At 42.3% G+C, this 23,751-nt stretch overlaps 1 long non-coding RNA gene across 1 annotated transcript in view; it reads left to right on the forward strand.

Moving 5' to 3' along the window:
* Window positions 1-15,552, forward strand: part of LOC309339467 — a 270,809-nt gene extending 255,257 nt beyond the window's left edge. Inside the window, exon 4 of the long non-coding RNA XR_014155383.1 lies at window positions 15,524-15,552. This is a non-coding gene — a long non-coding RNA (uncharacterized lncRNA). The remainder of the gene's footprint in view (window positions 1-15,523) is intronic.
* The last annotated feature ends 8,199 nt before the right edge of the window (window positions 15,553-23,751 follow it).

Here is a 23,751-nt window from a genome sequence, read left to right on the forward strand (position 1 = left end):
GAGTAAGTACCATTGAACTCATTGCGACTTACTTCTGAGTAGACATGGAGAGGTATTCACTGTAAGGGAATTTTCGCTGCAAATTCACGCTTTCCTATTGGTCCAAAACAAAAGCAGTTTTCCATTTTTGTAGGCATGGTTCTGTTTTTTCAGCATTTTTTAATATAAAACTGAAACTGCTTCACAAAGTCTGGAAAACTCTATAATCCGGTTGATAGCTGGATTTTGATTTGCAGACCAGAAAATTTGGCTGATTTGTTTTAAAATGCAAACCAAACAAATTTCTCCCCTTATCACTAGCCCAGTGCATGTTTCCCTTTGGCTACAGTTACCAGGATCCTTGAGGGGAATTAATGGTTCTTGGCCTAACCAGTTTCACAAGATCGGGGGGGGGGGGAGTCTGTCTAAGCCCCCCTTTCATGGTCTTTGGAGGAAGGGTGAGATAAAAATCAGATCTGCTCTGATATATATGTTAGCAACAAGCATGATTAAAAGTAATATCTGGAATGTTTTCAAACTAAGGATAAAATAGAGCCAAAAGTTCACCAAGTGCAGCTGTGGAACTGTGGTTGTGATCACTGGAATAAACCAGGCATCCCCAAACTTGGCCCTCCAGATGTTTTGGGACTACAGTTCCCATCATCCCTGACCACTGGTCCTGTTAGCTAGGGATGATGGGAGTTGTAGTCCCAAAACATCTGGAGGGCCGAGTTTGGGGATGCCTGGAATACACAGTATTGTAAATAAATATTTCTTGCATTTCTGGCATAAAGTAGTGACTTCCTACTATGCAAAGCAAACAGCATAGACTACAAGAGCATTTTACTTCCTGTACTTAGAATCATAGAATTGTAGTGTTGGAAGAGGACCATGAGGGTCATCTAGTTGAACCCCCTGTAATGCAGGAATATTTCACCCAATGTGGGGCTCAAACACACAACTCTAAGATTAAGAGTCTCATGCATGTTCTGCTGACTGAGCTATCCCTGTTTATCAGATAAGTCATTACTGAAGCACTGGACAAGTTGTTATTGAAGCACTGAAGTCTCTAGGTATGCATCAACCTGAAAGTATAGATATATTTTGGGTTTTATTTATTTTGATGTATAGAAAAGCATCCGTCTGCAATTCAGAATTAAAAGAGAGAGTATTATCCCAGCAAAGAAGCTGAGCCCTGCGAAATCGTTAAAAATCGTAAAACAGTGATTGATTATATCTGTTAGCCAAACAAAGTTCTTCATTCAATTCATGAGATCCCTTGGGACTCTATTCATGTAACAGAGCGCCTGTCAATGACTATTCACTATTCAAAATGCTTCAGTCATATGAAAATTGGGGTGGGTGTGGAATGAATGGAATCATCTGACTTTGTTGAAATAGCTAGTATTCACCACGCCAGTGTAATCTATCTTGACATAATCAGGTATTTCATAAAGTTCAACATGACATCAGAACAAACAATAAATTTAAGAGCGGCCTTCTTGCTTCTTAGACCAATTGTCAATATAGACCAATATCCTGTCTCCAACAGCAACCAATTAAGGATTTCTAGAGGAAATGTATAATAGCAATCTATTCCAGGCCTTGGCAATTGCCCTATTCTTATGGCAATGGTTTCCCGTTCTGCTTAGCATTTCCTGTTCTTAAACTGGGAACACTATTCAAGGACTTGTGAGGATTCAAAGCATTCTCTCCATGGCTAGCTACCAGTCATGATGGTTATGTTAGGGTTGCCATACACCTGGAATTTCCTGGACATAGCTGGAATACGGCAGTCGAAAGCAGTATCCAGTCAAAAAAATGCTGAAATATCTGGGAACATCCGGTCGTATGGCAACCCATGTCGGAAGTCTAGATTTTGCCGAATTTCCTTAAAAATAGCTCAAAAGTTGGGGAAATGTATAAAAGTGTGTCAAATATACCATATTTTTCGCTCTATAAGACGCACCAGACCACAAGACGCACCTAGTTTTGGGAGGAGGAAAACAAGAAAAAAAATATTCTGAATCTCAGAAGCCAGAACAGCAAGAGGGATCGCTGTGCAGTGAAAGAAGCAATCCCTCTTGCTGTTCTGGCTTCTGGGATAGCTGCGCAGCCTGCATTCGCTCCATAAGATGCACACACATTTCCCCTTACTTTTTAGGAGGGAAAAAGTGAGTCTTATAGAGCAAAAAATACGGTATGTTGGAAATGTAAGGGAAAACTGGGTAATGTTTTACATATGTGGTGGTCATGCAAAGCGGTAAAGGGCTTCTGGGAAATGATATATAATGAACTGTGGAAAAATGCTTAGGATAACTTTTATTTTAGAAAACCCAGAAGCTTTCTTATTAGGTATAACAGGAGATGAAATACCAAGAGACATCAAAAGACATTTTATGTATGCGACCACAGCTGGCCCAGATGTGGAAAGAGCAGAAAGTACTAACAAAGGAAGATTGCATTTTAAAAATGATGTACTATGCAGAAATGGCAAAGCTGACTGTCAGGATCAGACATCAGGATGATTAAAAAAACTAACCAAAAACTTTACAAAATTTGCAGAATACCTAAAAACCCATTGTAATTACACAGAAACTTTAGCAAGACTATTATAACATTTGTGATGGAAATGAAATATATTAAGATATAAAAATGGAAGAAGCAAAGAGTTAAGAAAACATAATCAGATGCATGGAATTAAAGTTAACTTTGGAAGCCAGGGAGGGGCAGGAATGTCTTAGTATTGTATAAATGAAAATATATGAAAAGGATGGAAATAACATTGAAAACCTGAAAATAAAAAAAGCTCAAAAACCGCTACAGCTTTGGTCAAAAAATTGTGTCCTGATTTTCACTTTTTTAATATGTCAATCCTAGGTTATGTATTAGTATTATGTATTAGATTAGTCGCACCAACAGGATAAAGAGCAGCTTCTGTCTGTGGGCTGTCAGGCTGCTGAATGAAAAGATAACAACAGGGCAACTGACTTTCGGGTTTGGTGGGAGTGCGTCAGTAAACGAGGGGAATTAGGACTGAGAGAGCTGAGTGGGGGGTGCTCGTGTAATCTCACTGTGTACAAGTTGTACAAGTGACAATAAAGTATTTCAATTTCAATGCACTAGTATATTCAGCATTGGAAGCAGACCTCTAGATATAATTGCTGAAGAACACAGGTGGGTTGAGTGCTGTTGTGTTCAGGACTGGGCTGTGGTGTTGTGCACATCGCCACTCCACCTGTGTTGGCATTTCTTATTTGGCCATAATGCCTCAACAGGGCTTAAATTTTCACAGAATCTCCCTAGATGAGTAAGTTGCCACCATCTGTACATTTACCCAGCCTTCTGCTTAAATATCATGGAATCATAGAACCATAGAGTTGGATCATCTAGTCCAACCCTAGGCAGCTGTCCCATATGGGGATTGAACCTGCAACCTTGGCGTTATCAGCACCAAGCTCTAACCAACTGCTATTCAGTTTGGAAACTTTGCATTCTAAGTATTTTTCCCCCCGTGTCTCATTGATATCTGTATAACTTTAGTACACAATGACCCTGCTTCTATCTGCCATGAACTGCCCTCATAACTGCCCTTCCTGGAGGAAGAACTGTGAGGAGAGAGACGCCATCAGGCAAGGCCTCTTTAAACCTGCCTTGCCCCACCTTCTAGTCTCTGCTTCTCAATGTGTATTGTATTGTTTTATGTACTGTGGCTTGCCATTGTTTATTGCTTATAGTTTAGATACTATTTATTGTAACTGTTGAGCGGATTTCTGTTTAACTTTTATATGTTGATATTATTATTTTATACTATTCTAATGATTGTTGAATGTTACTTTTTTGATGTAGGTTGCCTATTTTAAAGTTACGTTTTATTATCACATTTTTGTATTGCATTAGATTGTTATAAGATGTACATTTTTTGTTTCTTGTAAACTGCCTTGAGTATTGTAAGATAGAAAGACGGTATACAAAATAAAAATGATGATGATGATGATGATGACGGTGATGATGATGAACTACTGCAGATACAGTGGTGCCCCGCAAGACGAACGCCTCGCAAGACGGAAAACCCGCTAGACGAAAGGGTTTTCCGTTTTGGAGGCGCTTCGCAAAACGAATTTCCCTATGGGCTTGCTTCGCAAGACGAAAATGTCTTGCGAGTTCCTGCGGGTTTTTTTTCCTTTTTTCCCCCTTTTCCTAAGCCCTAAGCCGCTTATCAGCTGATCCGCTAAAAGCCGCTAAACCGCTAATAGTGCTAATCCGCTAAGCTGTCAATGGGCTTGCTTCGCAAGACGAAAAAACTGCTATACGAAGAGCCTCACGGAACGGATTAATTTCGTCTTGCAAGGCACCATTGTATGTTGCCTCTGGGACTGCCTATTGGAGACTAATTGGAAACTTCAATTGGGACAAAAGATAATGGCTAGGTTACTAGTACGTTGGCAGTAGTGCTAGGAACATAGTCGCCAGCGTGGCAACAGCTCCACAGGCTTCCCATCTGTTTCCATGAATAATTTGAAGGGTGGAACTTAACATTTCAAGCCCTTAGTGGAAGGATATGAACCTTTTCCAGACACATTTGGTTTGCTACCCCTTTAAGAAGGGAAGAGTGTGGTGACTAGGAAAATGGTGTTTTGGGGATGGTGCTTTCCTGGGTGTTCTGTCTGCCAGGGTGTGGTTAAGCAGCCAAATTTATTTTATAAAACTTTGATACCATTTTTAGTGCAATCACCTCACAGGACAACGGTTAACAGACAATCCTACTCAAAAGCTTCATAGAATCCAGGTGGACTTGGGTGCCAGGCAAGTGTGCACAGGATTTCAGCTAAACAGATTTGGCATTTAGCAAGCAGCAATTTTATCCGCCGAGATGTTTTGTCTTTTTGAAAATGTGTTTTATAAAACAGCGCGTGCAAGCAAACACAGCCCACGTTGCTTTGGTTGCTGGTATTTCTGTTCCGCTGCCATTTGGTTTTCTTTTTATATGTTGTTTTTTCAATTTGTCCTTGCTTTTATTAATATTTACTGCATACCGGTTTGAAAACATTTAAAATTCAAAATGTGCAACATACATTTTCTGAAATGTATTAAATGAACAAATGAATCTATAAAAGGTAAAGGGACCCCTGACCACTAGGTCCAGTCGTGACCGACTCCGGGGTTGCAGCGCTCATCTCGCTTTATTGGCTGAGGGAGCCGGTGTACAGCTTCTGGGTCATGTGGCCAGCATGACTAAGCCACTTCTGGCGAACCAGAGCAGCGCACGGAAACGCCGTTTACCTACCCACCAGAGTGGTACCTATTTATCTACTTGCACTTGGACGTGCTTTCGAACTGCTAGGTGGCAGGAGCAGGGACTGAGCAACGGGAGCTCATCCCATTGCAGGGATTCGAACTGCCGACCTTCTGATCGTCAAGTCCTAGGCTCTGTGGTTTAACCCACAGCGCCACCCACGTCCCTAATGAATCTGCAAGGAGGCATAATTTCCCACTGAATTGAGCGGACTTGTTCCAACTACGGTAAGTTATATACATAGGTTTGAGGACTTGTGCTACCTTGCTACCAGCCACTTGGAGCACTCATGAGAGATTAATTGGGGCTTTTTTTCAGGGGGAGCTCACTGGAACTCAGTTCTGGCACCTCTCAGGTGGGTGCCACTGCCATTCTAAGAGAAAGAAGGGGGCGTTCATGGTGAGTTCCAGCACCACTTTTTCTAGAAAAATAGCACTGGGCCTGTATTCAGTAAAACGTACCCAGAGTAGACCTGAAATTAATGAACATAAGTGTGCCATGCTACTTAACTTCAATGAGTGTTCTTTGAGCAGAATACAAACCATTCTCTCCATTTATGGTTGTATCGAAATCCATGGACATTACAAAATTAAGTCCATTGACCTCAGTAGATCTGCTCTGAATATGGCTTAGTTGGCTACAAACCAAATATATCAAATGAACCCTGATTTAATGGTACATGATGTGGTTGGGTTCTTGATGTACCAAATATATGGGGCACATCCTTTTTCTTTATGATAAGCACAGAACCAATACTTGGTTTCAGCGTCCTTTGGAGATGGTTCAAGATCTTGGAACAGCAAAATCAGCCTAACAAATGGGAAATGAATTTGCAACACACACACCCTGGACTAATCTTGCACATTTCTTCTTCTTTTGTAAAATAATTATTAAAGACCATAATCTTATTGTGAACTGAGCATGTGAACTCCCAAAGAAGATTAGTTGAGTTCCATTCATGGAAGTATACAGCCTGTTCCAGTAATATAAACTGACCCCTGAAGCAAAAAGGTTCAGACTCATTAAGAAAGCTCTTCCCCATCACCCCTCCCAAGAGGGAGATGTACATAGCTTTCCACGCTGTGCTCATCTAGGAAGGAGGCAGTGGAGAGACGAGCCCAGAATAACACTGTCGTCTGCAATCTGTAGATATGAGTATATCAAATAATTAACCTTTCCCATTAATGGCTGGGTTTGTCAAGAAAACACAGTGAGTTAATATTTGTGCTGTTTAAATATTCATTTATCCATATCTCTGTTTGCTATTGGCCCTCCAAAGAGCGTGTGTCGGATTTGTCGTACATCCAGGCCAGATGCGTAATGAATGACCTGTTACGGGCATTCTTGGGGCAATGCTGATTTGGACCACTTCAAGTCACACGATTTGCCTTTTTTGTCACTGGAATTAAAGTGCCAATTTGATTTGCCACAGATTAAAATCCTCCTCATTAAATGTTTCATGGCTACTGTTCAGATTTCCGACCAGTGTGGCAATTTTGCAGTTTTGAGTGGCAAATGATTATTACGTTGTTCGGCTGACTAGAGAAAAGAAGAAGAATGGATTGGGAAGAGGTTAACCATAAATGCCAACAAAGAAGAGACCAACTTTGTGCAGGTCCTTATAACTCTACCCTGTGTAGCATCCTAGAATGATTTTACGCGTATTGAAAATAATGCTCTCCAAAGTGAAATCTGTCAGGCGCTGTTTGTATCTTTTGCCAGAAACTGAAGGCACTTTTATTTTCATAGGTTTTCAATGTGCAACACCTAGTTTCATTCCTGCCAGTTTAAATGTGTGACATCTTTTACCTCTGCTCATGTTTTAGGTTTCTTTCCTTGCTTCTCCTATTGCATATTTCTGATTTTTTTTAATTGTTTGTTGTTCCACTTGCACTGATTATAGTATATGGTCTTATTATTGTGCTGCACACTGCTCTGGGAACTTCTAGTAGAAAACACACACACATACACACACACACACACACGGCTTTAGGTCAAGAACTGCATTGCAGTTCAGGTTTTAGTAAGGAAAGAAAACTGTAGCATTGTTGGAGCATTACAGTGGCAGTCTTACGCACATTTACCTGGGAGTGAGCTCCTTGAACACATGAGGTCTTACTTTGGAGTAAACGTGCATAAGTTTGCGCCCCACGGTTGCCGCAAAGGGCCATCTATCTCCGAGCTCTTTGCTCTCCTACTTTTAAGGCTTTCCGGGTTCCAGGAGATGGTGGGTCTGGAATGCTTTCTAATGATAACGTGTCAGCCAGCTGCTTTGCCTCTGCCTCCATCTCCTCCTCTCCCATTCCTTCTCTGACCAGTCCCTGACAAGTATCGAGACCAACATCCAACCAGCAAGGATATCCTGAGAGCATATAGGAGATTTTCACTCATGCTTGGTGCAAATTTTGACTCATTGCTCCATTATTGTATGTCACCCATCTGGAGTCAAACAAACAAGACAGAAAACACAAGCCTCGGGTGACATTTCAAGGTGAACTCAGCCTGCAAGAAATTGAAAAGCTGTAGTTTGGGCACAGATTCCAGCCCCCTTGAATTTAAAGTGCTATAAATCTTGGAAGCTGAATAACTGGCTCACCAAGGCTTATTTTTCCTAGGGGACCAGAATCTTTACTGGGGAAGCTTCATAAGCTCAGTGGGAGAGCACAAGGTTTAATGGATCTCAGGGCCAAACTACATACTATACCGGAACCCCTTGTATGAAACTTCCAGAGCCTTTTTCTTTTTGTATAAGTGGCTGCAGGGCCCTCAAATTGGAAGTCGGGGGGCAAGGAAAGCCGTACAGCCATGCTCCTCCCATGAATACCTGCACCATGCCTATGACATGTGAAGAGAGCTACACAGAGTCAACTACTCAACTTGGAAGCTGCACCCCAGAGCCTCATTTTTTTCTCTGAATCTCACCCGGCAGCAGCCTGCGTTATAAAAATGGGATCTGCCAGCGCTATTTTAAAGAAAGCCAGTTGGAAGGCTTAAAAACACACACACACACACACACACACACACACACATTCTGGAAGACACATATATCAAAAGAAAAATGCTATTTGAAGTTAAGAACATATTTTATCTTGCTTGTTTGAAATGCTTTGCCTTCATGGCTGAATCAGAGACCTTTTCTAAACAGAGATGCAGAACCTCAGGAGAATAACAATTATAGCCAACAGCAGACAGCAGAGAACGTTGCTTGTCTAAAGCAGACAGGCTCCAGTTTCAACTTTCAAATGCCAATATAGCCTGCCTAACCCCGGTGATAAAGACCTTTGTATGGAAAGGCTAAGCAAAGTTTCTACTTGCAATTATTTATTTATTTTTTTGTAAAATGAATGCTTTAAATGGACATAAGTTGAACATTTCCAGGAGAGTAGCGGTGTTTATAGTAGTCTTTTGCAGTGAAAACTACAAAGGGTCCCTCCAGACTGGCGTGTCTCCCCCTCCTCGCCCTCTGCCAGGGCACATTCTGCACCATGTCATTGATGCAGTAACAGTTCACTCATGGTAGGTGCATACTGGATCCCAGACCCTCCAAGTGTCCCTATTTTCCAGGGACAGTCCCTGATTTACACAAGCTGTTCTATTTTCTGATTTGATCCTGGAATGTCCCACTTTTCCTTAGGACGTCCATATTTTCATCAGAGAAATGTTGGAGGGTATTGTATGGAAGTCCCTATTTTCATCGGAGGGTATGGAATAGTGCAATCACTGAGCCAAGGAGATAAGTAACTATACAACTTTTAGAAGATCTGAAGACAGCCCTGTATAGGGAAGTTTTTAAATTACGTTTTTATATACAGTAGTACCTCAGGGTACAAACATCTCGCATTATAACACTTTGGGTTACAGACTCCGCTGACCTGGAAGTACAGTGGTACCTCGGGTTACATACGCTTCAGGTTACATACACTTCAGGTTACAGACTCCGCTAACCCAGAAATATTACCTCGGGTTAAGAACTTTGCTTCAGGATGAGAACAGAAATCATGCTCTAGCGGTGCGGCGGCAGCAGGAGGCCACATTAGCTAAAGTGGTACTTCAGGTTAAGAACAGTTTCAGGTTAAGAACAGACCTCTGGAACGAATTAAGTACTTAACCTGAGGTACCACTGTAATACCTCGGGTTAAGAACTTTACCTCAGGATGAGAACAGAAATCGCGCACTGGTGGTGCGGTGGCAGTGGGAGGCCCCATTAGCTAAAGTGGTACCTCAGGTTAAGAACGGTTTCGGATTAAGAACGGACCTCTGGATCGAATTAAGTTCGTAACCAGAGGTACCACTGTATGTTAGAAGCTGCCTAGAGTGGCTGGGGAAACCCATTCAGATGGGTGGGGTATAAATATTATTAATTATTATTATTATTATTATTTCTTTAAAAGGACATTCCTGTTTTCATCAGAGAAATGTTGGAGGGTATGGGATCCACTCATCATTCCATTTTATTAGTTGTTCTGTGATGGTTTCTTTTAATGTTAGTGTAGTTTTCCTGCATTGCAGGGGGTTGGACTAGATGACTCTACATTTCTATGATTCTGTTGCGATCTGGGGTGTATATTCAGGACGCATTCAAATATTGGGTTTATTGCGTTAGTTTTATAAGCTAGTGCCTGCCTTGGTTTCTCCTGTTCCTTTTTACCCTGCACTATATGTTGCATTATGGAACAATGGGTTTTTGAAGCTAAACATGCTAAACCTCATTCAGACCAGTCAATGTGATGTGACACAACAACGGATGCTATCAAGACTTGTTGCCATCCTTTATTCGCATGTGCACTTCTCCCATGACTTACCAATGCAAATGGGGTGAAAAGGGTTCCCTACCCATTTTATGGTCACACATGCACTCACTGCTGAAAATTCTTTAAATCCACTGGCCCACTGAAAGTCTCTAAATTCCCCCCCCCCTTTCACTTTCATGGGGGACAAACAGTCCCGGGAAAGGGTGGACTATTTATGCACAACATTTCCGGCGCAACATCCTTTTTTATTGTCTGTGTAAAGAACTATGAAGGGGACGCGGGTGGCACTTGCTGATCAGAAGGTCGGCGGTTTGAATCCCCGCGACGGGGTGAGCTCCCGTTGCTCGGTCTCAGCTCCTGCCCACCTAGCAGTTCAAAAGCACGTCAAAGTTCAAGTGGATAAATTGGTACCACTGCGGTGGGAAGGTAAACGGCGTTTCCATGCACTGCTCTGCTTCGCCAGAAGCGGCTTGGTCATGCTGGCCACATGACCCGGAAGCTGTCTGCGGACAAACACCAGCTCCCTCGGCCTATAGAGCTAGATGAGCGCCCAAAACCAGTTGTCCGCAACTGGATCTAACAGTCAAGGGTATCTTTACTTTTACCTAAATAATTATGCAGAAATTCTGGTTTCAGTATGCTGGCTGTTTGCCGTAATAAATATTGATGATTATGATGATGATGAACATCTTTGGGTGCAACAGTTGCTGAGAGGAGGGAGATTGCATGCGGGCATATGAGGCCTTCTTCCCCAATTCCTTTACAAACTGTGAAAAGGCAATGTCCAGATCAAATAGATTTACAAAGTCTGATCAGAACTGCACAACATCAGGGCGCGCAAAATGTCTTACAAGTCTCCACGAATGTCCAAGCTAATGATTTCATTACCTTGCTGATTAGGAATATTGGCGGATTCCCTTGCGTTTCGCTGCTTTAATAATGAGAAAATAATAAAGATTTTGCATTCATGCAGCAGTTTCCATTGAGGCGAGGATTTTCAGTTAAGCCTTTGAGTAACTCCCTGGGGAAGACAGAAAATATCCTAATTAAGCAGATGGCCTGGTGAAGTGCAGGCAGGTTAGTGGCACCAGAAACCCACACTACAATAGGCCTGTTGTTCAGCTGCGAGGTTTTCTGACCTTTCTCATTTTGAAGGGTTGTCCCTTGTCCCTCAGCCCATGAGCCTCAGAAGGATGCACCAAATCTCCACAGTATCCCTTAATTTAAACATTAACCAGGAAATCCTAACAGCTTCACTGCTTCGTCATTGGGGGGTGGGGGGCACAGCTGGGTAGAATTTTGCCAAAGGAATTAAGAGCATAAAACCATATAGTGGTGGGAAACTTTGTTAGGTAGGCTACATGTGATACCATTCAGTTTTTGACAGACATGTTAGGATGCTAGGGATGTTTCAAGACAATACCGAGGCACTAGCAGACATTATTTCCTTATATCGGGGTGGGGATATTTCCCCTTACATCTAGGTAAAAAGGTAACGTCTAGTGCTTCATTCATTCAAGGGTAGTGCACCCAGAGCCACATACCAGGGCTGCGAGGGGTAGAAATGCAATTGCGTTCACATTCAGATCTTATCAACTTATCAAATCCGTGCTTTCCAAAACAATACACGAACCAAAATAAAAATCTCCCCCTTTAAGAATTTTGCAATGTAGTTCCTGAGCCAAGTTATGTGTACATTAATGCACATACAATTTTTGTATTGTTTCTGCAAAACAATTTTTGTATGTTATTTTAACTTCGTAAAGTCTCCTACAAATGCATGTATTAGTTAAGATAACATACAAAAATTGTTTTGCAGAAAATGTTTGTGGTAGGAAAAATTACCTAAAAATGTGTATTTTAGGAGAAATTTGCACTCAAATGCTGCAGAATCATCATAAGGACTTTAAAAAAACACTAAAACAGACCAACCACATACTGATGTGAAAATGTGGAGAACCAAACTTAAGACTGGAATAATGGAGAGAAAACAAAACGGACAGATTTGCCCATCCTTAGCAGCCACCCCCTGTCTCTGCCCCGTCTTTTTTGTTCCTGCCACCCCCTCCCTCCCATGCATCATGGAAATAGAGGGGGTGGCGTCTAGCACATAGAAAGAGATTGCTTTGTCCCTCCTGTGGCAGATCAGTTTGCTTCCATCCTTCGTAGAGGAGACAGAAGCTTCTCTTTCACCTGACCCTGATCTTAGAAATGCAATGAAGAGGAGGGTTTTGGCAGGAAAAGAAAGAGGCAGCACTGAACAAGAGGGATGCTGAGGCAGAGACACCAAGGACAATGCAGGAACACATTGCAGGCTGGATTTGATCTGAGGGCCAGTGATTCTGCACCTGTGGCTCAGGCCATAGTTCTTTCTTGCTAAGAGTCACTCAAAGGCACGAGCGTTTTGGGTGGGAAAGTAGCCGGGCCTATTTTTATGTGGCAGTTCCATTGGCATTTTGATAAAAGGAGAATTTCCAGGATGCTTAGATCCAGATTTGAGGCAAATACTCTTTGGTGAGGGAACCCCAGCAGAAAATTATAATCACAGAACAAGTGGAGATGTAGGCTGTTAGACCTTTAAAATATCCCCTTCTAAGTTGTTTCCAAAGTTTCCCACTTCCCTTAGCATAGAAAAAGACCACATGTTTGGTAAGTTAAAAATGGTTTACTTACAAACTCTTCAAAGGTCTGATTCATGTGCTTTCCCATACAGTGGCAAGAAAAGAAAGCTTAGTTTCAAAAATGAAGAGAGTTTCTAAATTATTTGTATAGAAACACCAAGATGACAGTAGATAATTTTAATAAATAAGAATAATAAAACCACATGGTCTAAGCTTGGAGCATCTAGCTCAGGCATCCTTATAGGAAGGGTTCACATGGAGTAATTGTGGGAAGTGGGAGAACAAATAGTTCGGTAGCTTTTCCACCCAATGAACAATAGAAAAATAACTGGCCTACATTTTCTGGTCAGCTCTAGATTCCCTCTCTGTCAAGCCACTAGTTTTCCCACTCCATCCTCAGATGCAATGTGAGGCTTTTCAGCATTCTCTCTGTTCTCCTTGCCTTTCTGCTTCCTCCCATGTGTCACTGGATAGCCTACCTGGAACACTAATTCCAGTTAGTCCTTAGGCCTTTATGGAGGTTAGCTCCTCAACTCAGCTGGTGGTGGTCATAGTAGCAACAACTCTAGCAATAATACACATACTGTATTTTTCGCTCTATGAGACGCACCAGACCACAAGACGCACCTAGTTTTTGGAGGAGGAAAACAAGAAAAAAAAATATTCTGAATCTCAGAAGCCAGAACAGCAAGAGGGATCGCTGCGCAGTGAAAGCAGCAATCCCTCTTGCTGTTCTGGCTTCTGGGATAGCTGCGCAGCCTGCATTTGCTCCATAAGATGCACACACATTTCCCCATTTTAGGAAGGGAAAAGTGAGTCTTATAGAGCAAAAAATACGGTAATTCACAAAGAGCCTAAGGTTCAATCTCCAAGCAGCGCTTCTAGCTGGGCCTGGAAAGACTTCTCACTGAGACTCTCTCAAAGACACTCAGTCAGTGCAGACATTACTGAGTTTAATGGACTTGGTATAAGGCAGTTTCTTAAGATTACTGTGCCATTCAATGACCAGTTCTTCCCTGTCAACAGCTAGCAGGTATTTACGCATTCTGTGACATCACTGTAACTCATGAGAGGGAGATCTGAAGAAGGCAACAGTACCTTTTTAGTTTATTACACACACACACACCAGTCTATGGATTTTTCATGACAGGACATGAGTTTCTGACCTTTCTGGTGGAAAATAAGCTGCAGGCAAGGTGGAGAGAGCAGCCCCCCCCCTACACCAAGTGTGATTTTCTTTTTATCCAAACCTTTATAGAGCAGTTATGCTGGCTGGAACAGATCTGCTCTTCCAGATCTACAGTTTTCTTCGCTGGTCAAATTATGGAATTTCCGAGATGACATGTGGCTTGATTAGAAGATCCACTCACCCTCCACATCACCTGTCATCATGATAGCCATTTTGCAAATTATATATTTATATTTTGATGTTTATATATTTCTGTTTTCATGCTTATTTTCACAAGGACCATACCACTCCTTCTTCCGTATTATTGACGCCGTGTAATTTCTGTTCCTCTACTAGATTTGAGCTCAACCTTATTTCGAGGATCTAGCCTTTCAAGGCTATAAGCAGTATTCCAAATAAATAAATGTTTAAATATTTGCATGACAATGCACAGTAGGCAAGCAAGACAGTTGCTTCCCATATGCCTGATGATCCTGTGCTCCCTATATGAAATTATGAACAAATGAAAGAGCAAGAGGAATGTGACTTTCCTCCTGCAGACTGTATCCACCAGCCCCATGCAGCTGCTTTTGGTTGGGCTAAAATATCTTGAAATTGCTATTGTGTGCAAACACATCCAAGATTCTATTAAAGATCTTGCCATTTGCAGAGAGGGTGGTGGTGTATGTCCCCCCCCCACTTTAATTTATGATATGGTCTATATTTAATAATTAATGTTGTTGTTGCTTCTCCAAACCCACCACCTATCCCGTAAAATTGTGTGTATGTCATTTGCTGCTTGTGAAAAGCAGGTGTTCTCAAGCCAATTGGAACAAATCCTTGTTTTGAAATGCAAATGACTTTCACAGCGTCTGCATAGTTTGAGATAAAGCAGGCCCACAATGAATTAATCCTAGTTCAATGCAGTTCATTATCTGGAGACTATGACCAGGGCAGCTTTATATTTGAATCAGAACAGTGGGACACCAACAGGTAGAGGTCTCCTCCTCCCTCCAACCAGCTATTCCAATGAATCTGCTTTTGGAAAACTGACTTACAGAGAAATCTCTCTCTCTCTCTCTCTCTCTCTCTCCGTCTCCTGTGTCTGGCCCTCCTGATATAAATCTACTCCCAAAATATCATGTTCAGATATGACATAAAGGGCATTACTGTTGAAAATGGGCCATTGGAGATGACCTAATCTATGTCAGCCTGACATTTGGAAGGAGTTCCATTTTCATTATAATTTTCTTTCTGTAAAGCAGTCCTCCCGGTCCAAGGGTGTCAACACTACATCCTTGGGCTGGAGGGACATTGGCACAGCAGGTTTACCTATTGAAATCGCTTCCAGAGCCAGTTCTGCAAGCCAATCTCCTTCTGCACAGTCCTCAACCTCATCCCCTGAAGAAGCAGAATCTGACCCCAGAACCATTACACTTTGTCGGAAACCAGACAATAATGATCCTGTTACCTAAGCGTGATGGGAGTTGTAGTCTAAAAATGGCTGGTGACCCAAGTTTGGGGAACTCTGGTGTAGACGGTAGTGAGTTAATGGTCTTACTCGACAGTGGTTTGTTCCTGTGTGCCCTTAGAATGAGGGAATAGGTTGCTTCTGAGCTAATCCCAGGAATTTGTTTTCATTTACCAGATCTGAAATCACTGTCCTGCCACACACTCAAAAAAATCCATGTCTCATTCATCTCCACAGCCTAATTTAGAAGAAGAAGAAGAAGAGGAGGAGGAGGAGGAGGAGGAGGAGGAGGAGGAGGAGGAGGAGCAGGAGCAGGAGGAGCAGGAGGAGGAAGAAGAAGAAGAAAAGCTGATCTGTGGCAATTCACTCAGAAATCTGCCAGTAAATCCCAATTGTGCTCTGCCCATCCTTGTATTACACTAACCATGCTGTATGAATCAGTGCAATTGGAGGGCAAATGGATTCAAATATAATGAAAAGCAGGTCTTTATTATTACAAGTAGATGTTTTATTACCTTTTATAGCTCCTTTGTACTTCTACTTGCCTTAGAACATCTGCCCATCTGCTTGAAATGTGCATATCAATCAGATGTTACAACTCTAATTTTACACAAAAATGGAAGCGTAGGTTAATTCTGAGCGCTGATGAAGAAGAGCAAATGAGAGAAGCCAGTAATTTGCCGTACTGGCGGAAAAGGTGCCCAAGGAAAGTAGCAAACAGAGGTAATATTTAGCAAGACACATTCACTACAGGCAGATCATACATTTAAAGTACATTTGGTGCACATTTGTTGTTGCTGTTGTTTTAAATTATATTTTTATTAAATTCATCCAAGGATTACAGGGCGGTTCACAAGATAAAAATACAAAACGAGAACACAGAATACATAATAAAAGCAAGAACAAAAACAAACCAATAACCCCATTCCACCCTAACCATACAATCCGATGCGTAACTATTCAATAGAAAATCCCAAAGTATTTCCAGGTAAGTATTATAAAGCTGAGGTAGGAAATCCATGGTTAGCAGGCTGGATCTGGCCTGTGAAACCACTACTAGTGGCCTTCCACTTAGGGATGGTCCAAGACATTTTGGCACCTGATGCGAATGACAAAATGGCAGGACCCAGAAATTAGGGGTGATCGAAGATCTACATCATGAACAAGGGGGAAAGTAACATCTACATTGGGAACAAGGGAGGGGTAATCAAATCAAACTTACCTGACGGCAGAGGAAGAGGTACAGTCTGAATGTGTGTGAAGTTGTGGATGTTTGGTTTGTGGGTGTGGAGTGTGCATCTTTGCTATACAGGCAGTGAGTGTTTTAGGTGCGTTCGATATGAGCATGATCACGCAGACCCAAAAGCGTAACAAAAAGGGGCGGAACGGGGTGTTTTCAGGCTTTCTCCATGGTGTTTCAAATACAGTGGTACCTCTGGTTACTTACTTAATTCGTTCCAGAGGTCTGTTCTTAACCTGAAGCACCACTTTAGCTAATGGGGCCTTCCGCTGCTGCCGCGCCACAGCCACGTAATTTCTGTTCTCACCCTGAAGCAAAGTTCTTACCCCGAGGTACTATTTCTGGGTTAGCGGAGTCTGTAACCTGAAGCGTATTTAACCTGAAGCTTGTATGTAACCCGAGGTACCACTGTATAGACAATTTCATTTAGATGCATGGTGCCTTGGAACGGAACCCCCTGGTAAATCGGGAAATCGTAAATCGTAGGTGTGCGAAAGAGCAAATGAGTGTGCTTTGGCCATGCACACTGCTGGCAAGCAGTCCTTGATGGGTTGCCCAGCTTGCAATATGGCCCCTTGGCTAAGAAAGGTTAGCCTTCCCTGGTGTAGAGGATCATTGCCTAAAGCAAGCAAGCCTGTGGAATAGCTACGTTCGGTCACAGATGGGGATTTGTTTGTTTGTTGTTTGCTCAGACGCAGTTTTCCAATAATGAATACTTGCAATGCTGTGCCTTCTCTGCAGCTGTGTAAAATGGAGTTGAGAAATTTCAAAAAGGCTTTGACACGGGAGTCACCTTTCTTCTGAGCTGTAAAAGATACCCCTGATAAGCAGCTACTTGGCTGTTGATTTAAGATCCAGAGATACAGTTGAGCGCATGGGGGGAAGAGAGGGGAAGAGAGAAGGTCCTCAATGTCAGGTGATACTCATAAAAACCACTTCAGAGGGGTCGGTCTAGCTATATCAAGCACTCTAAAGGCAAAGGCATCTTATTTTAACCCTACACATGTTGTGAAACAATTCATCTTTTAGAACATCAACCAGAAACACTTCCAGCAGGTGAGGCGGGAGGGAAAACAACCCTACAAGTGCATTTCCACATGTGCATGATTATACCATTAGCTATAAATTGAATTTGCTTCCTTTACTAGTTCCAGAGGGGCAGTTGTGTTAGTCTTTTGAAGGAGATTTGTGGCGCCTTAAGGGGTAACGCATTTATTATGGCATAAACTTTTGGGGACTACAGCCCAGTTCATCAGGTGCACAAAGTACAGATAGTGACCATTTCGCACAGGGGTTCTGTTCCCAGCCCTCATGCACGTTGGCGGAGCACACATAAGCACACACTACCCCATTAAACCCTGCCCCTGTCTCATTCCACCCCTCATTTTGTCCTCATTCTGCACTCTTCCAGGTCTAAAAGGACCTGCACATCAGCGATCACACGTCAATTGGATGTGCCTAAAATGGTCGCTGTCTCAATTACTCTGAGTTACGAGTACAGTGGTACCTCAGGTTAAGAACTTAATTTGTTCCGGAGGTCTGTTCTGAACCTGAAACTGTTCTTAACCTAAGGTACCACTTTAGCTAATGGGGCCTCCCGCTGCCGCCGTGCGATTTCTGTTCTCATCCTGATGCAAAGTTCTTAACCTGAGGTACTATTTCTGGGTTAGTGGAGTCTGTAACCTGAAGCGTATGTAACCTAAATATCTGTAACCTGAGGTACCACATACAGTGGTATATGCACATACAGTGGTACCTCAGGTTAAGTACTTAATTCGTTCCGGAGGTCCGTACTTAACCTGAAACTGTTCTTAACCTGAAGCACCACTTTAGCTAATGGGGCCTCCTGCGGCTGCTGCGCCGCCAGAGCACAATTTCTGTTCTCATCCTGAAGCAAAGTTCTTAACCTGAAGCACTATTTCTGGGTTAGCGTATGTAACCTGAAGCATATGTAACCTGAGGTACCACTGTAGTTTCAGGGGTCCCAACTTGAACAAAATATCGGAAGGGGGCCAGATAAGCCCTGTTCTGCATAACCAATCACATGATGCGGTACACGCACACCATTTGAATGGCAGTATCCATCAACTTTGGAGGGGGCCCACCCTCCTCAAATATTTTAGGGGGGGACAAAAACCCTTGGGCCCCTAGGAGTTGCCTCTTATGCATAGTTTTGTGTGTGCATGTATGTGAAAGAATTGTACACAGTGAAGTCTGTGGGAAACGAAGAGTTTTGATCCTAAAATTTTGGGATAGAACTGAAACCAAGAATCCTGAAAACTGTGATTTGTTCAGGGTACTAAAAGTTGTTAGGAGACCCCTGTTCCTCTCAGAGAAAGGAGAGCAACCTGTGAAAATGGATTGATGGTTGAACCACTCTAAGAACTGTACTAATGAAGCTCTCTGGTAAAATATACATATACAGTGGTACCTCAGGTTACAGACTCCACTAACCCAGAAATAGTACCTCAGGTTAAGAACTTTGCTTCAGGATGAGAACAGAAATTGCGCAGCGGCAGCGGGAGGCCCCATTAGCTAAAGTGGTACCTCAGGTTAAGAACAGTTTCAGGTTAAGAACGGACCTCCAGAACGAATTAAGTTCTTAACCAGAGGTACCACTGTACTGGAAGGAAAGAATACACAGGAAGGCATATACTACTGAAAAGAATATGCAAAAGGTGCGTTATAATATTGAAAACTACTTTGCAAAAAAAAATGATACAAGAGGTAAATTGCATACAACAGCATGCATGTTGAGGAAATTCACGCTATAATATGGAGGAATTTTCACGAGGGCTTTAAGAAAACCACAGAATATTGTGGGGATGTGGAGAACTGAACTTGAGATTGGAAAAGGAGAAGTTGAATTTTTCAAATTCACCCAGTTCTCCTATCCATCCACAGCTTAGCCATTTCAGAAATGCCAATGTGTACATTACAGAAGCAGTCACAGTTACGTGACTAATTCAAAGCCTAAGCAAAAGAGAAGACTAAAAACTCCTGTTGCAACCCCTGTAAGATGTCTTGTGTCTTCTCCCTTAAAAAAGCCATTTTTCAAATTGTTCAAATGTTCACTGCTCTCTGCGTAGGTGTAGGCTGACTGACTCAATTAGAACTAGCTACCAGCAAACTATGGCTGCCATTCTGCTTCCAATTATAAACACACATGAGGCTACAGTCCCTAAACTCCCTTTTTAGGGACTGATCCTAGTTGAACTCCATTGTACTTAACTTCCAACTAAACACTCTTAGGATTACTTCCAACCAAACATCCCCTGGAAATGAATGGAGAGAAAATAGCAGGTCTGATTTCTGAAGCAACATATTTTTTTATTTTTTTTTACCGAAAGTGGTACATGGTTTGATCATTCTTTTAAACTGGAAAACAATTATGGAAAAGAAGAAGCTTTTATTGCCAATTAAAGGGTTTTTTGAGGTCATAGCATTTGAAGCCACCCTGCCATTTGAGGTCTGGAAGGCAGAATCCTGCCATTAAATGAAGGATGTTTGACTAGGACTTGGAGCAGGGATTCCTCCTGTGGGCCTGAACTTTCATATCATTTCATTTATTTGGGGATTAAATGAATATTCTCCTCTTCCACCCAAAATGACTCCTGGAGAAGCTCATATAGACATTCTGAAACAATACTGAAATCAACAGCACAACATAGGCTTGGGCAATTCAGTCAATTTTTGCTCCTTGGGGTGCTTCTCATTTTTTTTTTTTTTTTAATTTTACATTAATGTCAAAAGCAATGTGCTTTTTTTAAAAAAAAACAACCATTCTGAAAATTCACCAGCTTCTTTGTGAACAATTATTCTGTTAACCATGGTTGTGTGCAGTTTTGACCAATATATGGCTTTCACCTATTATAATTCTTTTTATTGGTTATCTTCACTAATATATGCGTTTTTATGCATACTTTCCCATAATATATTCATTTAGGGATGTATTCATTGGTTGGAGAATTGTGTTGCAAAATTCAGAGAAGGGTGACTTTTGAAGGATAGTGGCCTTTTGGTTTGCATATTGATTCGAGAAGTGTGAAATGGGTAGTTTCTCATTAAAATGCAAACAAAATAGAATTTCACCCCCATCCACATACAATGCAATGCATTTGGCAGTTTGGCAATGTCAACATTAAAACAGATAAACGGGACCTATATAAAACTGTTGAAGTAGGAGTTCCTATTTGGGCTTCTAGCCAGCCAGCCATGCCTTTTTTTTTTTTTTTTTTTTTTTACTCCATGCCACTAGCTTATCTCTGAAGCTAAAGGGGTGGAAATGACCAGTATCTGGAAGAGAGCCTACTATGTTGTGTTGGCAGCTCTGAAGTCTTCTGAAGGAGGTTGGCATACAAAGGCAAGACATGAAGAAATAGGACACTACTCCTAAAACTGTTGTTTCGGGTATGCTTTGTGCCTTTTTTTAATCTTGAAAAAGGTCACATCATTTGCTTCCAACAGCAGTACAGGCTTCCCAGCATATTTGAGCAACTTGTGCTGCCAGACCAGGCGGACTCTGCATTTCTGCTGGAATTTCTGGAGTCCCACAGTGGTTGGCTGCTGTTCAGCAAAGCTGTGAAGGTGAAAATCTCAGCCTTTCATAGGACTGCTGCTCATTATGGTACATTTAGAGCAGCTGCCAGTAGTCAACCTTGGCTACTTGCATGAGCTACAGATGTTCTTCTATATCTGAAGAAGGCTGGGTGTGTAGCCCTGACAGGATAAGAGAAAACCTTCTGTCTTCTGAACTGGTTCCCTGATCTTTCTATATCTTTCCCTGATCTTTCTCTTTCTATGTTCTGGATATTTTGCCCCCAGCCTCTGCTATTATGGCAAGCAGCCAACTCAAAGGATGGAAGAAAGGGCCGCTGTACAACCATAAGACCTTTCAGTCCATCAGATGCATGACCAAAGTGGTGGGATTTGGGGTTCGAAGAATCTGGTCCTCGTTTCAGCTGAGAATGTAAAAAGCCCTGGTAGCAATGTTAACAGTGAATAGAACCAGAACGAAATCCCTAAGCAATGCCTACCTGCCCTAAGCATGGGGCTGGCAAATCCCCTGTTTCTTCCTAGGTCTACATCACCACTCCTTAAAGTGTCTACATGCAGAAATTCTGGTACTAGAACAAGAGCACCCATCTGAAACAGATTAGGCCTGTTTCAACCACACCGGGAGAAATGTTATTATTTTTCCTTGTACTAGTAGAGACATCTACAAAAGCAAGTCTTTGATGAATGGTTTGCCACTGTATTTGCAAGAGTACTTGCCCGTATGAATGGAGTGTAAATCACGGAACGTCTGGCCTGTGGGCTGTTTAATGTACAGGGCACCTTACATTTGTTGCTCTGCGCAAAGTCAGGCCAACAAGTAGTTAAATCATTTCTCTTCCCCTCATTTAGTGCCTCTTGCACACAAGAGATCCTGTGCTCCTTCACCTTTTCCCCATGCAGAACCTATTACACACACATAGGCCTTTCATTCGCTCCATATGCTCCATGGTGCTTTCCAGGAGAATTACAATAACGTGGCTCCTACTGCCATGCCTGTATAATTAACCTCTGGTCTTTCAACTGTATTTTGATACACTTGAAATGCTACCTAGAATTCCAAATCCCCTACACATTAAGCAGACCATGCTGACAAGCCTGGCTTCTCTGCTCATTTTATCAGAGTTAACTTCCAAATCAGCACTGACTTAAGCAGTCGGCCCAATTTAGGGAGCTAACGAAACCATCCAGGATCCAGTCTGTTCTCCCCACCCCCACCCCTGTGGAATCAATCAATCAATCAATCAATCAGTCAGCCAGTTGTCAGTCAAGGAGGAGAAGGAGACACCATAGCACCTGCCCAGAGAAAGGAGAAGGTAGCTTCTCTTAAGGCAACCTTACACATTTCAGAGGCTCTCGGCTGGATGGTTAGACCCCATTGCTCATAAATCTCCTCCATCTCTTGCCTTTCCTGCTGCTGCCTACAGGACGCTGCTTTGCCTCCTAATGCATTTTCAAGGTGGCATGAATGTTGTCCCATTCAGAGGACAATGTCGGCATTCTCGTTTTCTTTGCTCAATATGTTCTCCAGCTTCTTGGAAGGTATGGGAGCAGCAGTAGTTAAGGGCATAGGATAAAACTGGGCATCTTCTCCTGAGCAGTTGAAAGGGTTTTCCACTAATGCAAAGCTGCCATTGGCAAACTCCCTAATCTGCACTCCCTGAAACAATATGCAAACCAAAATGCAGAAGGTCTTTCAGAAGTCACACTTTTCTGAATTTTGCGATTCAGTTCTTTGAAAATGTACCATTCCCCAGCATTTGGTGCCAGATGCCTAATTCTTTTTTGTATGACTGAATTCTCTCCAAGGCCAAGTGCTACCAAGTTGGCATTATTGAAGTTTTCAAAATGACCCCACCTCAGAGTTACAGCTGCCCCAACAATTAACATGGGCTCTCTCTCCTCCAGGTCTTGCAAAACTTAAACAGCTCTTATTACTATATTTGGTACCTTGCATGTACATAATGGGACAGTTGTCACTATGGTGGGTTTTAATTGTTCTTTAAAAAAACATTTTATGTACACAGATTAGAAATTCTGAATCCTAAGTAGCATAAAAATAAATACAGAGCAAGGAAGTTAAACTCCATGATTACCTTTAATTAGAGTGGTCTTCCTCAAACTGCTGGTCTCCACATGTTTTGGACTACCCATCAGCCTCAGCCAGTGTGAGAGCCAGTGTGGTGTAGTGGTTAAGAGCGGTAGACTCGTAATCTGGGGAACCGGGTTCGCGTCTCCGCTCCTCCATATGCAGCTGTTGGGTGACCTTGGGCTAGTCACACTTCTCTGAAGTCTCTCAGCCCCACTCACCTCACAGACTGTTTGTTGTGGGGGAGGGAGGGAAAGGAGAATGTTAGCCACTTTGAGACTCCTTCGGGTAGTGATAAAGCGGGATATCAAATCCAAACTCTTCTTCTACTCTTCTTTAGCCAACATGGCCAATGATTGGGGGTGAGTTGTCGTCCCAAACTTCTGGAAGGGAGCAGGCTGTGAAGGGCTGAAATAGAGGATCAGTCTTCTCTACCTCATCTCATGTCAAATAGGTTATATGTTATGCAATCCATGATCATCCATCACTTCCCACCCCTCTCTCCCACAACCATGCATTTTCCTTCACGTTCCAGCCTCCATTTCATTTGCTGCATGTCACCTTTGTATCTTGGTTTTCTTT

This window comes from Podarcis erhardii, assembly GCF_964252035.2.
Source record: "Podarcis erhardii genome assembly, chromosome: 3".
NCBI classification, from domain to species: Eukaryota; Metazoa; Chordata; class Lepidosauria; order Squamata; family Lacertidae; genus Podarcis; species Podarcis erhardii.